This window comes from Aethalodelphis obliquidens, unplaced genomic scaffold (genome assembly GCF_003676395.1).
Source record: "Aethalodelphis obliquidens isolate GAN/ISIS:26980383/991018 unplaced genomic scaffold, ASM367639v1 scaffold58, whole genome shotgun sequence".
Lineage (NCBI taxonomy): Eukaryota > Metazoa > Chordata > Mammalia > Artiodactyla > Delphinidae > Aethalodelphis > Aethalodelphis obliquidens.
Window position 1 is genome coordinate 7,734,895 of NW_020838002.1, and position 18,982 is coordinate 7,753,876.

The window sequence follows — 18,982 nt, forward strand, 5'->3', positions numbered from 1 at the left end:
GAAAAAAAAAAAAAAAAAAAAAAAAATCTGTAAAAAATACAAACACATGGAGACTAAACAATACACTACTTAATAACCAAGAGATCACTGAAGAAATCAAAAAAATACCTAGAAACAAATGACAGTGAAAACATGACGACCCAAAACCTATGGTATGCAATAAAAGCAGTTCTAAGAGGGAAGTTTATAGCAATACAGTCCTACCTCAAGAAACAGGAAACATCTCAAATAAACAACCTAACGTTACACCTAAAGCAATTAGGGAAAGAAGAACAGAAAACTCCCAAAGTTAGCAGAAGGAAAGAAATCGTAAAGATCAGATCAGAAATAAATGAAAAAGAAATGAAGGAAACAATAGGAAAGATCAATACAACTAAAAGCTGGTTCTTTGAGAAGGTAAACAAAATTGATAAACCATTATCCAGACTCATCAAGAAAAAAAGGGAGAAGACTCAAATCAATAGAATTAGAAATGAAAAAGGAGAAATAACAACTGACACTGTAGAAATACAAAGGATCATGAGAGATTACTTCAAGTAACTATATGCCAGTAAAATGGACAACCTGGAAGAAATGGAAAAATTCGTAGAAAAGCACAACCTTGCAAGACTGAACCAGGAAGAAATAGAAAATATAAACAGACCAATCACTAGCACTGAAATTGAGACTGATTAAATATTTTCGAAGAAACAAAAGCCCAGGACCAGATGGCTTCACAGGCGAATTCTCTCAAACATTTAGAGAAGAACTAACACCTGTCCTTCTCAAACTCTTCCAAAATATGGCAGAGGGTGGAACACTCCCAAACTCATTCTATGAGGCCAACATCACCCTGATACCAAAACCAAAGATGTCACAAGGAAAGAAAAGTACAGGCCAATATCACTGATGAACATAGATGCAAAAATCCTCAGGAAAATACTAGCAAACAGAATCCAACAGCACAGTAAAAGGATCATAGACTATGATCAAGTGGGGTTTATCTCAGGATTGCAAGGATTCTACAAAGTACAGAAATCAATCAATGTGATACACCATATTAACAAATTGAAGGAGAAAAACCATATGATCATCTCAATAGATGCAAAAAAAGCTTTTGACAAAATTCAACACCCATTTATGATAAAAACCCTCCAGAAAGTAGGCATAGAGGGAACTTACCTCAATATAATAAAGGCACTATATGACAAGCCCACAGCCAACATCATTCTCAATGGTGAAAAACTGAAACCATTTCCTATAAGATCTGGAAAAAGACAAGGTTGTCCACTCTCACCACTGTTACTCAACATAGTTTTGGAAGTTCTGGCCACAGCAATCAGAGATGAAAAAGAAACAAAAGGAATCCAAATTGGAAAAGAAGAAGTAAAACTGTCATTGTTTGCAGATGAAATGATACTATACATAGAGAATCCTGAAGATGCTACCAGAAATCTATTAGAGCTAATCAATGAATTTGGTAAAGTTGCAGGATACAAAATTAATGCACAGAAATCTCTTGCATTCCTATACACTAATGATGAAAAATCTGAAAGAGAAATTAAGGAGATACTCCCATTTACCATTGCAATAAAAAGAATAAAATACCTAGGAATAAACCTACCTAAGGAGACTAAAGACCTGTATGCAGAAAACTATAAGACACTGGTGAAAGAAATTAAAGGTGTTGCAAACAGATGGAGAGATATACCATGTTCTTGGATTAGAAGAATCAACATTGTGAAAATGACTCTACTACCCAAAGCAATCTACAGATTCAGTGCAATGCCTATCAAACTACCAATGGCATTTTTCATAGATCTAGAACAAAAAAGTTTTACAATTTGTATGGAAACACAAAAGAAGCCAAATAGTCAAAGCAATCTTGAGAAAGAAAACCAGAGCTGGAGGAATCAGGCTCCCCGACTTCAGACTATACTACAAAGCCACAGTAATCAAGACAGTATGGTACTGGCACAGAAACAGAAATATAGATCAATGGAACAGGATAGAATGCCCAGAGATAAACCCACGCACATATGGTCACCTTATTTTTTAAAAAGGCAAGAATATACAATACAGAAAAGACAGCCTCTTCAGTAAGTGGTGCTGGGAAAACTGGACAGCTCCATGTAAAAGAATGAAATTAGAACACTTTCTAATACCATACCCAAAAATAAACTCACAATGGATTAAGACCTAGAGTAAGGTCAGACACTATAAAACTCTTATTAGAGGAAAACGTAGGCAGAACACTCTGTGCCATAAATCACAGCAAAGATCCTTTTTGACCCACCTCCTAGAGAAATGGAAATAAAAAGAAAATAAACAAATGGGACCTAATGAAACTTAAAAGCTTTTGCACAGCAAAGGAAACCATAAGCAAGATGAAAAGACAACCCTCAGAATGGGAGAAAATATTTGCTAATGAAGCAACTGACAAAGGTTTAATCTCTAAAATTTATAAGCAGCTCATGCAGCTCAATATCAAAAAAACAACCCAATCCAATAATGGGCAGAAGACTTAAATAGACATTTCTCCAAAGAAGATATACAGGTTGCCAACCAACACATGAAAGGATGTTCAGCATCACTAATCATTAGAGAAATGCAAATCAAAACTAAAATGAGATATCACCTCACAGCAGTCAGAATAGCCATCATCAAAAAATCTACAAACAATAAATGCTGGAGAGGGTGTGGAGAAAAGGGAACCCTCTTACACTGTTGGTGGGAATGTAAATTGATGCAGCAACTATGGAGAACAGTATGGAGATTCCTTAAAAAACTAAAAATAGAACTACCATATGACCCAGCAATCCCACTACTGGGCATGTACCCTGAGAAAACCATAATTCAAAAAGAGTCATGTACCACAGTTTTCATTGCAGCTCTGTTTACAATAGCCAGGACATGGAAGCAACCTAAGTGTCCATCAACAGATGAATGGATAAAGAAGATGTGGCACATATATACAATGGAATGTTACTCGGCCATAAAAAGAAATGAAATTGAGTTATTTGTAGTGAGGTGGGTGGACTTAGAGTCTGTCATACAGAGTTAGTAAGTCAGAAAGAGGAAAAGGAATAGCGTATGCTAACACGTATATATGGAATCTAAAAAAAAAAAAGGTCATGAAGAACCTATGGGCAGGACAGGAATAAGGATGCAGACGTAGAGAATGGACTTGAGAACACGGGAAGGGGGAAGGGTAAGCTGGGACAAAGTGAGAGAGTGGCATGGACATATATACACTGCCAATGTAAAATAGATAGCTAGTGGGAAGCAGCCACATAGCACAGGGAGATCAGCTCAGTGCTTTGTGACAACCTAGAGGAGTGGGATAGGGAGGGTGGGAGGGAGACGCAGGAAGAGGAGATTCAGGGATATATGTATATTTATAGCTGATTCACTTTGTTATAAAGCAGAAACACACCATTGTAAAGCAGTTATACTCCAATAAAGATGTAAAAAATTTCCAATTTTCAACAAGAAATTATGAGCCATACTCAGGAGAAAAAGCAGCCATTAGAAATTAACTCTGAGTGTGCTTGGATGTTGTATTTAGCAGTTAAAAGATTTTAAAACAGGTATTATAAATATGTTCAAGTAATTAAATCAGTAAACAAATAGAAACTAACTAAAAGAACTAGATGGAAATTCTAGATTTGGAAAGTACAATACTGAAATAAAAATTCAGTAGATGGGTAACAGAAGGTTTGAGATGGCAGAAGAATGAGTTCGTGGATTGAAATATAGATCAAGAGAAAGTATCCAATCTGTAGAACAGAGAACAAGAGACTGAAGGAAAATGAACAGAACCTTAGAGACAAATGTGTACCCCTCTAAGTGTAAGAGGAGTTCCAGAAGGAGAGAAGAGAAAGAGGCAAAATAAGTATTTGAACTTATAATGGCTGAAAACTTTCTAAATTTGATGGAAAAAGATTAATCTGCAGATCTAAGGAGGTCAGTAAACACCCAAGACCCAAAAAGATAAGCACAAAGAGAACGATGCCTAGATACATCATAGTCATAATCAAACTACTGAGAGAACCAAAGGCAAAGAGAAAATCTTGAAAGCAGCAAGAGAAAAATGATTCATTGTGTAAAAGGAAACAAATTGTATAACTGTTTCAGTGGAGGCCAGAAGGCAGTGGAATGCTGGGGGGTAAAAACATTGTCAATCAAGATTTCCATATTCAGCAGTACTGTGAGGGTGAAATAAAGACATTCCTAGATAAATACTGAGAAAATTACAAGATATACCAAAAGAAGTACTTCAGGTTAAAGGGATATGACACCAGACAATAACTCAAATACACAGGAATAAGAACACCAGAAATGGTAACCATTTGGGTAAATGTAAAAGATAGTATAAACATTTTTTTTCTTTAATTTTAGTAGTAGCTTTTCAAAATACAAGATTGTTGGGCCTTCCCTGGTAGTCCAGTGGTTCAGAATCTGTCTTGCAATGCAGGGGACGTTGGATCAGTCTCTGGTTGGAGCACTAAGATCCCACATGCCACGGGGCAACTAAGCCCTCACGCCACAACTAGAGAGCCTGTGTGCCACAACTACAGAGCCCATGAGCTCTGGAGCCCACGTGCTACAACTAGAGCGAAGCCTGAGTGCCACAACGAAAGATCCTGTGTGCCACAACTAAGACCCAATATAACCAATAAATAAATAAATATTTTTTAAAAAAAGATTGTATAAAGCAATAATTATAATACTGTTTGTTGGGCTTATAATGGATAGAAGTATTGTATAGATAACAATACTAGGACAAAAGAAGGAGAAGAAAATGGAGCTATATTATAGCCAAGTTCCTGTATTTTACCGGAATTAGTATTAGCATTAAGTAGATTGTGATAAGATACGTAGTTTAATCTTTAGAGCAACCAATTAAGAGAAATATACTAGAATGTAATCCAAAATTATAGTTTAAAAATAGGAGAAATTAAAATTGGACCCCCCAAAATTGTCTAACATAAAAGAAGGCAGTAAAAGAAGAATAGAGAAACTAAAAAGCTGTAAGACGTACAGAAAACAGATAGCAAAATAACAGACGTAAATCCAACCATATTGGTAATTGCATTAAATGTGAGTAGACCAAACTCTAAAATTTAGAGGGTAGGATTTTTTGCTTTTGTTATTTATGTGTGTGTGCATGTATGTATGTAATTCAAATACCTTGGAATGGATATTCCTGAATTATGGTGATTCAAATATTAACTAACTGCCCTTAGATTAGGGATGCTGTTTGTCATAATGGGAACAGGTGGTGAGGAGAATGTTCTTTTGGTATTTTGAGCAGGACAGTTTTTCATGAGGCAGGGTATCTTATGTGTTACAGGATATTTAGCATCCCTGAATCCTGCCCACAAATGCCAGTGGCAGCCCCACCCTCACCCCCAGGTTATGTTGTAGTAACAAAAGCTACCCCTCCACACAGACCTTTCTAGTATTCCTTGTGGGAGCATGCCACCTCACCTGTTACCATCCCATCTCACCCCTAACCTTATTGAGAAACAGTAGAAGAGATTTAAACAAACCATCTCACTGTATACTAAAGTATTTTAAAGTATTTTTTTACAGATAATATAACAAAGGAGAAAAGAACATATGCAAAGATCCTGAGGACAGAATAGCTTGTCATGTTTGAGGACCTGAAAGGAGACTGATGCTACTGGGGAATTAGTGAGTAAAGAGGAAGGTGGCATATGATAACACTGAAAAGAGAGGCAGAGTTCAGTATGGGGCCTTTATAGATCATGGTAAGGTTAGATTTTATTTTAAGTGAATTATGAAGGTACTGAAGAATTTTAGGCATGTGAGTGACATGAGTGACATGATCTGATTATTGCTTAGGTAGACATATATAGCAATGCTTTTAATCTTTTTTTAACTTCAGTCCACAGTAAGAGATGTATTGTGACTTACTACACTTCAATTCACAGTAAGAGATGTATTGTGACTTACTACATACATGCACTCACACACACACAAATACAACCTGAAATCAAAGTTTTATGAAACTTAATACAATAATGAACTCTGATATTTCTATTCATTTTTTAAAAACGTTCACTCATAGATTGATTTTACAACCCATAAAACAGACCCTCTGTTTGAAAGACCTGATTAATATGGCATATATGAAGAATATACATTTTTTTAGCTTTAGGGAAGACAGCTATGAAAAGTTATGAGTGAGGGGATTTTGAAGATAAATAAGACAATTGAAATATAAAATTGAGTTTGTGTCTGTATGGTGTTAATACCTGATACATTGTTAATTTGTTCTATTCTAGAGCAAAGGCTATAGGCATTGAGTAAATTCTAAAGAGGAATGAGGTAAGAATGTTTTTCTTGTCAGTAGGAAAAATTTTCTGGGCCAGATATCTTTAATTCTGCCCAAATAAGGGAATTGTCTCTGAAAACAAGAGTTGACCCACTATTTTCCAAGTCTATAAGGGTACAGTATTTGTTTAGATTCTATATTAGTATCCTTCCCTCCTGACCTAATAGAGATCTTGTATATAATATAAACACCAATAAATTACCTGCATTATATTAGTGATTTTATTTAACACTTTCTTAATTTGAATACTGGTAGGAAATAATATTTTTTCTTTCCTGAGTGACAGTTTCTATAACTGCATTTACCAAGGAACTCATTCTCATCGTATATTCATCTCAAAAATATATATGTATTAAATATTTAAGATTAGACTTGAAGGAGTTGAGAAAGATCTAACCACATGAAGAGTGTTGGGGACCGGGGTCCAGACAGAAGGGTAAAAGCCATGAGGCAGTTGAGAGCCACCATCATGGCTGAAGCTTTGTGGATGAGGAAGAGGGTAACCAGATATAAAGTTGGAAAAGTTAGGCGGGAGTCAAGTCAGACCCTCATAGGGCCTTTGTGACTCCTATAGGGAGTTTGAATTTTTTTCTTAAGCAAAGAAGTACATGATCATATTTACTTTTTTTTTTTTGCGGTACGCGGGCCTCTCACTGTTGTGGCCTCTCCTCCGCGGCCGTGGCTCACGGCCCAGAGAATCCGCGGCATGTGGGATCTTCCCGGACCGGGGGACAAACCCGTGTCCCCGGCATCGGCAGGCGGACTCTCAACCACTGCGCCACCAGGGAAGCCCCATATTTACATTTTAAGAAGATAACTCTGGCTGCTATGTGGAGAAAGGACTGGAAAAGGGTAAGAATTGAAGTAGGGAGGCCAATTGAGAGGCTGTTGCAGTAATTTGCATAGGCTAGGAATAATAGTCATTGGACTTTGGTGGTAGCCGAGGAGATGGAAGTGGATGGATTCAGGGTATATTTGGGGGATAGAATCAACAAAAGTTCCTGATAAATTAGATGTAGGGATGAGAGAAAGAGCAGAATCAAGAACTCCCAGGTTTGTGGGAGCAACTTGAGCAGCTGGGTGAATGTGGTACCATTTACTGTTTGGGGAAAATCATATAGGGCAGGGGCAAAGTTCAGGTGAATATACTAGTTTCCTAGGGCTTCCATGACAAAGTACCATGAACTGTTTGGCTCAAAACAACAGAAATTTATTCTTGCACACTTCTGGAGAGTAGACGTCAAAATTAAGCGGCTGCTCTAGACCTGTAGAGGAGAATCCTTTCTTGCCTGTGCCTAGCTTCTGGTGGTGTGCCAGCAATCCTTGGAGCACTTCAGTCTTCTTCCATCATTACATGTCATTCTCCCCATGTGTGTATATGTCTCTGTGTGTTGTGTGTCTGTGTTTCAAGGATTGGAGCAAAAAATATACAGTATCAGCCTGGAGCGTCTTGTAGTGGCAGAAAGTAAGGAAGGGCTTAAAAAAAAAAAAATACCCCCCATTAGTGGGGGTATGCTTTAAATTTTTGAAGCGTTTAAGGGCTTTAAAAAAAAAAAGCGTTAGGAACAAACTGAAAGCGCTCTTGATGGGCAAGCCTGGAAACATTTGAACAACAAAAAATAATATAGTACAGTTTAAAATAAATATCTGTGAGTCTGTACTGATATAAATGAGTAATTGGGTAAATTAATAAATGGAGATGAAGAGACAAATCTCTTCATACAGAATAATACCAAATTATGCAGGGGAGCATAACTCCCCACTCCTTAAGTATGGGCTGTGTACAGTGACTTCATTCCAAAGAATACAGTGTGGAAAGTGGGAACAGGGAGACACAGAGAGTAACTTTATGGGAGAAATCTGATGAACACTACTTCAGCCAGATGATCAAGGTCAACATCAGTAGTCATAAATCATTATAAATAGTATGTACCTTTGATATGATGTGATGAAAATGGTACTTAACCTCTATGACCTTCTTCACAAAAGTCCTTAATCCCAGTCTAACCATGAGAAAAGCATCACAAAAATTCTAATAGGGAAGCAGCCTACAATTTACCTGACCAGAACTACTCAAAACTGTCAAGATCCTAAAAAGAAACGAAGGAGCTAAGAGGAGCCTAAACAGATATGGTGACTAAATGTAAGTGGTATCGTAAATGGGATACTGGAACAGAAAGAGGCCATTATGTGAAAACTAAGGAAATCCAAATAAGCCATGGACTGCTTAATAACGTTTCAATATTAGTTCATAAATTGTAAGAAATGTACCATACTAATGTAATAATAGGGGAAACTGTGTGTATGTGTGTGTGGGGGGGTGATGATAAACTCTGCTTTATGCCCAGTTTGTCTTTAAATCTATAACTGTAAAAATATTTTTTGATTAACTAAAAGATAGTCCTGTGGAACAAAGAAGATCATAGGGAAAATGGTATGTATGAAGTGATTAGTCATAACTAAGAGCCCCAAGCATACAATTTAAACAAATGCTAGACCTTCAAAGGAAGGGGCAGGGTTTGTTTTGCAAGTATTTGTTTTAGGCAAATCACTGTAGTTTCTGTCACAGCATTTTCATGTGTTTCTGTATACCATATTACGGTTGAATATGGAGATGCATTATTTGGGGGATTCATTCCATAAGAATTAAATACTACTTTTTGAGAAGTGTGTTCCAATATTATTTTACCTTATATACGTCCTGAGATATAAGAGAATTTTACTCATTTTAGAGATTAAAAACAAACGATCCATATTTACAAATGTACTGGATTATTATCTGAATTTATTGTGAAGATTTTCTAATATGATTTAAAAAGTTACTGGGAATTCCCTGGCTGTCCAGTGGTTTGGATTCCACACTTCCACTGCAGGGGACCCAGGTACGAACACTAGTTGGGGAACTAAGATCCCACAAGATGTGTGACGTGGTCACAAAAAATAAAAGTTACCAAGATTTCTGGTATAAAATGAATTACAGGTAATTGTAATTTATATTACAAATGGGTATATGGACATGAATGATAAGGATAACTTTAAAAGGAAGAAAGTAAAGTGTTTTAATAAAGATGAGAGTATAATGTTTATAGATTAAAACAGTGATGTCAGGTATAATTTTTCAGTTGAGATTAAAAACTATGAAGAAAAATGTAAATAAACATTGTATGAGTGCTGGCCTATATAATATATCCTTCAGTGTCTTATTTAGTTTGAAAAGAAATACAATTTTTTTTTTTTTTTTTTCGGTACGCGGGCCTCTCACTGTTGTGGCCTCTCGTGTTGCGGAGCACAGGCTCTGGACGCACAGGCTCAGCGGCCATGGCTCACGGGCCTAGCCGCTCCACGGCATGTGGGATCCTCCCAGACCGGGGCACGAACCCACGTCCCCTGCATCGGCAGGCGGACTTTCAACCACTGCGCCACCAGGGAAGCCCAGAAATACATAGTTTTTAAAATTTATTTTATTTATTTATTTATTTTTGCCTGTGTTGGGTCTTCGTTTGCTGTGCCCGGGCTTTCTCTAGTTGCAGCGAGCGGGGGCTATTCTTAATTGCGGTGCGCGGGTTTCTCATTGCAGTGGCTTCTCTTGTTGTGGAGCACAGGCTCTAGGCACGCGGGCTTCAGTAGTTGTGGCACGTGGCTTCAGTAGTTGTGGCTCATGGGCTCTAGAGCTCAGGCTCAGTAGTTGTGGTGCATGGGCTTAGTTGCTCCGCGGCATGTGGGATCCTCCCGGACCAGGGCTCAAACCAGTGTCCCCTGCATTGGATTCTTAACCACTGCGTCACTAGGGAAGCCCCCCAGTGTGGGCTTTAAAAGATAGTTGATCACCTCTCCACATGGGGCTTTTGAAGGCTGTCATTAAACTTATTTCCATAAAAATGTGTTAATGGAATTTATTTCACTGTTGATTCTTATTTCTACCTAGAGTCTTTTATAGAGGCAGTATATTTTATAAGGATTCAGTGAAAAAAAGACATCAGCAGTCAATCTTTGGAATATTGGACATTTGCAAAAATGTGATTTTTGTGATATTTGCACCTGAATAAGAAAAACATACTAACTGGCATATCACATGATCCTACAGACAATTTGGTTTGAACTAAGACCAATGGTATTTAAAGGTTAAATTTTTTAAGTTAAATATTTCTGCTGATAATCTTTTATTCAAGTATTATTGGATGTTATCATTTTTCATTAGATTATTAGACTGGCTTCTCATACATGCATAGCTCATTTTATTGTCCTTAGCTTTGTTGTACTTTGCAGATGCTGCATTTTTTACAAATTGAAGTTTCGTGGCAACTGCACATTGAGCAGGTCCATCAGTGCCATTTTTCCAACAGCATATGCTCACTTCATGTCTCTTTGGCACATTTTGGTAATTCTTACAATATTTCAAACTTTTTCCTTGTATTTTTTGTGGTGATCTGTGATCAGTAAATCTTTGATGTTACTGTTGTAATAGTTTGGGGGCGTCATGAACTGTGCTCATATAAGATGGCAAACTTAATCAATAAATGTGTGTGTTCTGACTGCTTCAGCAACAGGCCATTCCCCCACCTCTTTCCCTCTCCTCAGTCCTCCCTATTCCCTGAGACAATATTGAAGTTCAGCCAATTATTAACCATACAGTGGCCTCTAAGTGTTCAAGTGAAAGGAAGAGTTACATGTCTCTCACTTTAAATCAAAAACTAGAAATGAATTTCTCTGCAGGAAATAGCAAGAGAACCAGAATTAGAAGTGGATCCTGAAGATGTGACTGAATTGCTGCTATCATGATAAAACTTTAACAGATGAGGAGTTGCTTCTTATGGATGAGCAATGAAAGTGATTTCTTGAGATGGACTCTACTCCTGGTGATGATGTTGTGAAGACTGTTGAAATGACAACAAAGGATTTAGAATATTACATAAACTTAGTTGATAAAGCAGTGTCAGGGTTTGAGAGGATTGACTCCACATTTGAAAGAAGTTCTGTGGGTAAAATGCTGTCAAGCAGCATTGTATGCTACAGAGAAATCATTCATGAAAGGATGAGTCAATCAGTGCAGAAAACTTCATTGTTGTCTTATTTTAAGAAATTGCCACGCCCGCCCTGCCCCGCAGCCTTCAGCAACCACCGCCCTGATCAGTCAGCAGCCACTAACGTGGAGGCAGGACCCTCTGCCAGCAAAAAGATTATGACTTGCTGAAGGCTCAGATGACGGTTAGCATTCTTTAGCAAAAAAATGTTGTTTAATTTAGGTAGGTACATGGATCTTTTAGATATAAGGCTATTGCATACTTAGTAGACTGTACAGTATAGTGTAAACATAACTTTCATATGCACTTAGAAATGAAAAAATTTCTGTGACTCACTTTATTGTGATATTCATTTTATTATAGTGGTCTGAAACCGAAGCTGCAGTATCTCCAAGGTATGCCTGTACAGTTGATCCTTGAACAAAACCTGTTTGGACTGCATGGGTCCACTTATATACAGATTTTTTTCAATAGTAAATAGTACAGTGCTACACGATCCATGGGTTGGTTGAATCCTTGGATGTGGAACCTCAGATATGGAAGAACTGTGGATGCGGAGGTAGACTATAAGTTAGTTATGCGTTCAAGGAATGACGTGGTCACTTTGCCCATTATGATAGACTTTGTCTATGTATGAATGCCCAGTCTTAGTATAGCCAATCATATAGGAGAATTGTGTGACGAAATAGGAATTTACTAGAATTTTCTGACATAGTACATATCTGGGTATGTTCTGGTAGTCATCATTAATTAGCATTTTCAGGAAGGACCCAATGGTAGCATATAGCAGCCTAGCAACTAGATTTATTTTACAGATTTAGTCCTCTATAATTCAGGTCATGGTTCACGATTTTCAACCAAATGGGATTAGTTCTTTAAAATGGTATATCACTTCATATAATACAGAGATCATCTTCTGGAATAACAACACTCCTTCCAAATGTGAACCATAAATCAATCTTTTGTCTCCTAATTGGAGCTACTACTGTCCTACAGTTGAGGCTGTGGTCTTTTGTTCAGCAATATTCAACACTTAGACGAAGCTATCAAGATACTGAATGCAACGGAAAGAAATGGGTTTGTCAGATAGGGCAGTGAATCTTAGTAGAAATATTTAGTAGAAATGCTTATTCAGATTACTCTGCTCTTAAGAGTTAGTAATGGAATTTCAGATGAACTTATTTCTGAAGGGGCTATTATTTTTTTAACAATATAGGAATATTTTCTCAAAATAATGACATTAAAATTCAAATTGTAAGCTGTATAGGAGAAAGCCTAGAGTTCTACTCCGAAGCTCTTTAGAACAACTTCCTGGAATAGCACATAATAGAAGTTTAAAAAAGATAAATAAAAATTGAAGTCAGTAAATTATTCAATTCTCTGGCCACTTGTGGTTTAAAAAAACATTTGATAAAACTTCTGTTCTAATAATTTGTGGAAGCTCCTCTATCATAGCAAATAATTTACGGTAAAAGTTCAATATGTTTACTATAAACACTACTTCCTACATATTATACTTCATTCCTCTAACAAATATTTTGAAATTTTTTTTCAGGTATATAATATCACACAAAGAACTGAGAACATTTTGGAGTTTTGTTTTACTTCCTTAAGTAATTACATTATTACCAAATCTCAGAGATGTGATTGAAAATATAATGCTCTTGATTTTTCATTCTTAACCTTTTTTTTATAAAGTCATTAAAATTTCTACTCACATTAGTTATGCCATTGTAGCTATAAACTCACGATTTACCCAAAACAACTTCAATTTACTACAGGTAAATTTTCATAACTCTTTGTAGGTTGCTCTGATTTACCATTTCAATATCAACAAAATTTAGGAATCACCCTCTGATATTTTCTGCAGATATATTCACAGACTGACAGCAGATATTTTACTGCACTATTTAGTTCTAAGTTATACCACCAGCATTATTGTTTTTCTAAAATATAGCACAGTCTTTTCTTAGGTTATTATTTTCAAGTGATCACAGTTCTCAAGAAAGAAACTGTACCAATGTGAGTCTGAAACATCAAATATTGAAGTAGAATTCCAGATTTGTCTTTCAAGTGATGAAAGACCATTTATCAAAAGAGATAAATTGTTTCTGGTGAGCTGATTGGCAAACAGAACAATAGCTAACAGCCAGATTGAAGTGTGATCTTAACCGGATTAGAATAAAATGCTCATAATGTTAGTTTTCTTTTTGCATGATTTTTGCACTACTGTGGAAATTAAGACCACCCAGAATGAGAACAAACAGGCTATAAATTCAAAGAAATTGAATAACAATTGGTAACAAGAAAATTACCACCATCACTTGCATTTGGCAGATTCACATGGGAGTGGGCAAGTTTTATGGTGAAAAAGAGAAAAGATATGCTGATTGGAGACTGTTTTGCGTGGGGAAGCTGAAATGCTAACTAGAAGCCAATCATCTTAGGTAATTGGTTTGGGAAGCATATTTGTCCTCTGGTTGGTGCTGAGTTGAAAGTGTGTGGTGGGCTGTGGAGGGGGAAAAAAAAAAAAAAGGAAGCTGGCAGTCATTGACCAAATCCTAACTTCTGAAGTGATTGCTGCAGAGATTGTGATTTGACTTCCCAGGTGGTTTGCCCTCCAAAGAGACTGTGTGTCAGAGTTGTATATGATCTGGTCGTTGTCTATTTGTATAATCAGTCTCTCACTACTGAAGAACAAATAGACTTAATGTTTTATGATTTTATCACTGATTATATTCTTGTAGCTTTGAGAGTTCTATCAAGATTCTAATAGTTATAGAAATCTCCCCAGATGAAAATAATATTTCATGTCTGAGAATATAAGATGAATTATGCCAGAGTGTTCATGCTGTAAGATGTCTATATGAAGATGTCATTACTCAGGTAGAAGTGGATTCTGGACCTCAGAGATACCAGTTAACAATAATAATATGTGCCTATGTGGGTCTTTTGAGAAGTTAGTGAGAATCTGGTTTGGACTACCTCAGAGAGCGTTTGGGTACTTTCTCAGTGACTTATTGGATAATTGGGACTTTAAAGATGTGTGGGAGAAAGTAACTGGCCTTTCCCCGTTGGAAACTCTGCACATTGTGATTTCCTATACAGCCTATAGAAAGGAGATTGGTTGGCTGTGATGAGGAGTATATATGAGTTCCTACACAGTTTTTTAAAATTTTTATTCTGAGAAATTACAATGTTTAAAAATTTTAAATAAAAGTAATAAAACATGACTATATAAAGCTAAATTACCCTTTGTCCTCTCCCCACCCCATCTTTGTCTCATTTCTGTCTCTTTCCATGAGAGGCAACCTGTCGTGAATTTGATGTGCTTAACTCATAAAATTATTATTTCTAAAAACAATAGAACTTCTGTCTACTTAGCTAATTATAAATGTAAAAACAGAAGGTCTGAAAGACTGCTCTACAGATTTCTTTTAGATTAGTAAATTAATATAGCATAATGAACTTGAGAAACAACATTTTCTACCAAGTAGCTCTATAACCAAGTAGCTCTGTATTATATGTTACATAATATATGCTCTTTGTATCAGTATCAATTTGTCTAATTAGCAGCAGACAACTAGGAAAGAAAAGGTTTGGAGAAAAGAACCTTATGAAAGAAAGTAAGGTTTAAATTGATGCCTTGAGGAATGTGGACAAAAGTGAGTCAAAGGATATCCTCTCTTGATCTTGGCTGAACCTGTAGTTAGGTCTCATAAATTTACTTTGATCTTTCTTTGCTTGGCTCTTATAGAAGCAATTCTTTGTTGCAAAATGAACAGGCAGTGCTCGCTTCGGCAGCACATATACTAAAATTGGAACGATACAGAGAAGATTAGCATGGCCCCTGCGCAAGGATGACATGCAAATTCGTGAAGTGTTCCGTATTTTTTAAAAAGTAACGGAATTGAGTTGTTTGTAGTGAGGTGGGTGGACCTAGAGTCTGTCATACAGAGTGAAGTAAGTCAGAAAGAGAAAAACAAATACCGTATGCTAACATGTATATATGGAATTTAAGGGAAAAAAAATGTCATGAAGAACCTAGGGGTAAGACAGGAATAAAGACACAGACCTACTAGAGAATGGACTTGAGGATATGGGGAGGGGGAACGGTAAGCTGGGACAAAGTGAGAGAGTGGCATGGACATATATACACTACCAAAGGTAAAATAGATAGCTAGTGGGAAGCAGCCGCATAGCACAGGGAGATCAGCTAGGTGGTTTGTGGCCACCTAGAGGGGTGGGATAGGGAGGGTGGGAGGGAGGGAGACACAAGAAGGAAGAGATATGGGAACATGTATATGTATAACTGATTTACTTTGTTATAAAGCAGAAACTAACACACCATTGTAAAGCAATTATACTCCAATAAAGATGTTAAAAAAAAACGAACAGGTACAATATACACAGTGGTCCCCCTTATCCTCAGTTTTACTTTGCGAGATAAACAAATTCATGCTAGTTTTACGGCCACAGTGCTTGATACAATGCTTAGTTAAGATGGAAAAGGCATTAAATTTGTACAATATTTTGAGAGAGAGACCACATTCACATAACTTTTATTACAGTATATTATTATTGCTCTATTTTATTATTAGTTGTTGTTAATCTCTTACTGTGCCTAATTTATAAATTAAACTTTATCCTAGGTGTGTATGTATAGGAAAAAGCATAGTATATCTAGAGTTCACTACTATTCATGGTTTTAGGCATCCGCTGGGGGGTCTTGGAACACATCCCACGTAGATAAGGGGGGACTCCATACTGTACTTGTAAATCTCAGTGTTTCAGGTATTGCCATTTTGAGACCCATATGGCAGAACAAAGTTCACTTTCCTAAAATTGTAATCAATTCTCCAAATATAAGTTATCTCATAAATTCCCAGGTAAGAAAAGCTTTGGTCCCAGACATAATTTAAAAGACTCCTATTCATCTTGTTTTTAAACACTCCTGTAATTTTCATGGGCAATCACTGAACAAAGTTGAGTTGACTGAACAAAGAACTATATTCAGTAACTTATTTGAAATGTACTGTAATTAAGTCTGTTTTAGTTCTAACCTTACTAACATCATGGATAATACAAAAGGGGGGAAATGCAGCTTATCAAAGAAGAGACTCCGGAGATGGGATACAGTGAGTTTGAATCTCAGTGAAACATCCTGAGGATGTCAGCACATCAGCACTGTCAGTAATGAGAGAGATTTTACAAATACCTCATCTGAAGAGAATTACTCCATGGAATACATATGAGTATATATCTCTTCAGTGGATAAAGAGTTTATGTTTTTCTGTTGTTGGGATGGTACATTTTTTTAAACTGCCTGATGAACACGAGATTTTATTTTGCTTCAAGTTTCATTTTTGCCCTTAAGAAGCACTCAAAATGCTATTCATACAGTAGTAGGTGTATTTGTAGTTTGTAGCATGCTTTCTTAGTTTCTCTTTCTGATAGTTTGCTGTTAGGGTATAAAAATGCAACCAAGTTTTTGCATATTGATTTTGTGTCCTGCAACTTTACTGAATTTGTTTATTCTAACAGTTTTTAAATAAGTCTTTAGGGTTTTCTACATATAAGAGGATGTCATATGCAAACAAATAATTTCACTTATTCTTCTCTAATCTGGATGATGTTAGCTGTGGGCTTGTCATATATGGCCTTTATTATGTTGAGTATATCCCCTCTATACCTACTTTGTTGAGAGTTTTTTTTTTTTTTAATCGCAAATGGATGTTGAATTTTGTCAAATGCTTTCTCTGCGTCTATTAAGATGATATTTTTATCCTTCATTATGTTAATGTGATGTATCATATTGATTGATTTGTAGATGTTGAGCCATCCTTAAATCCCTGGATTAAATCCCACTTGATTATTATGTGTAATCCTTTTAATGTATTGTTGAATTTGGTTTGCTAATATTTTGTTGAGGATTTTTACATCCATGTGCATCAGGGATACTGGCCTGTAATTTTCTTTTCTTGTGGTGTCCTTGTCTGGCTTTGGTATCAGGGCAATGCTGGCCTCATAAAATTAGTTTAGAAGTGTTCCTTCCTCTTTTTATATTTCTCTTAAAGTTTAATTTGTTCTAAGTATCTCTTGGAAATATTTTTTTCCTTAAAATTTTCTTTGCATGATTTCTTTCTACCTAATTGCTTTGTATTCTCTTATTGATTTTGGTCTCTGTCTTCCATATATAGACTTCCTTTAGGTTATCTTGTCATCTCAGCTGGCTGTTCTTTTTTTAAAAAATATTTACTTATTTATTTGGTTGTGCCGGGTCTTGGTTGCGGCAGGCGGGCTCCTTAGTTGTGGCAGGCCAGCTCCTTAGTTGTGGCATGTGAACTCTTAGTTGCAGCATGCATGTGGGATCTAGTTCCCTGACCAGGGATCGAACCTGGGCCCCATGCGTTGGGAGCGTGGAGTCTTAACCACTGGACCACCAGGGACGTCCCTCAGCTGGCTGTTCTTAAGATTGGGAGGCCTAAGCACAAGAATAGGAGTTTTGAGTTTCATTCTAGTATAACCTGGTTGCGTCATTTGTTAGGGAATCTTCTGACCCTAACCCAGATTCATAAAAAAAAGTTTTCTAATTTGTCTGGCTAAATAGAATGGAGGAAGAGGACCACTAATCTTAGAATTCAGCATTTACTTATGCATGAAGTCATTTAATCCCTTTGTTTTTCACTATGGTACTTATGCCCTTAACTGCCTGGTGTCCCCTAATCAAGAATCCCTGTTTTACCCTCTCCAGGGGATAAGTGGCAGACTTCTGCCAGGATTAGGGAACTAGGGAGAGGCAGTCACCTAGGCATGTAGAACAGAGAGAGGGGACCTAGGGATCTAACAGCTTCTTAAACCGTTTTCACCCAGTTCTTATTTTATCCATCTCACTCCCCACTTACCTGCAGTTCTACAGGTACCTAAGTGTTGCCAGTTCTTGTTTGTTTAGAGGATTCTGTGGTATATATTGAGTTTGTTCTCAGCTTTCCTCACTGTTGGTTTTAGACTTGGCTTTCATCTGCTAAATCAGTTACCACTCTATCATCTACTTTCTGGTGTCCCAAAATCTGTTGTTGTTGTTTTCTTTTTCTCTTTGCCTTCTCACTCTTTGGGATTATGTATTTTAAAAAGTTCCCCGTACTGGTGTTTTAGTGGAGTTTCTGGAGGGAGTAAATTGAATGTTCACGTTCAGTCTGCCGTCTTAGCCTGCCCTCTTAATATGATTTCTTTGGTAGAGAGGCAGCAGTACATAGTTGCTGAGAGTGTGAGTCATGGCACCAGACTGCTGGGGTTTGAACTCTGGCTCTGATACTTACTAGCTATTAGATTAACTTCTACATTCCTAATTTTCCTCATCTATAAAATGGGGACAATAATAATACCTACTTCATAGGCTGACTGGAGAATTAATTAGTTAATTAAAATTAATTTACTTAAAGCACTTAGAGCAATGCCTAGCACATATACTCTGCCTTTGATAAGTATTTGTTATTATTTTCTTCCATCTCTTTTCTTTGTCCTCTTTTCCTGGAACTCCTGTTAGTCAAAAGTAATCTCCCTAGATTGGTTCTTTAACTATCTTTTCTTTCACTTTTCCATTTCATATTTAGTTCTA

General features: G+C 36.7%; 1 protein-coding gene and 1 non-coding gene across 2 annotated transcripts in view; both read left to right on the forward strand.

Annotated features, from left to right (window-relative positions):
* PPM1E (protein phosphatase, Mg2+/Mn2+ dependent 1E) overlaps positions 1 to 18,982 on the forward strand; it is a 194,540-nt gene that overhangs the window by 85,806 nt on the left and 89,752 nt on the right. The gene's annotated exons all lie outside the window — the stretch shown is intronic.
* Positions 15,153 to 15,259, forward strand: LOC113609797 (U6 spliceosomal RNA). Its single transcript, XR_003428795.1, has one exon. It is a non-coding gene; the product is annotated as a U6 spliceosomal RNA (small nuclear RNA).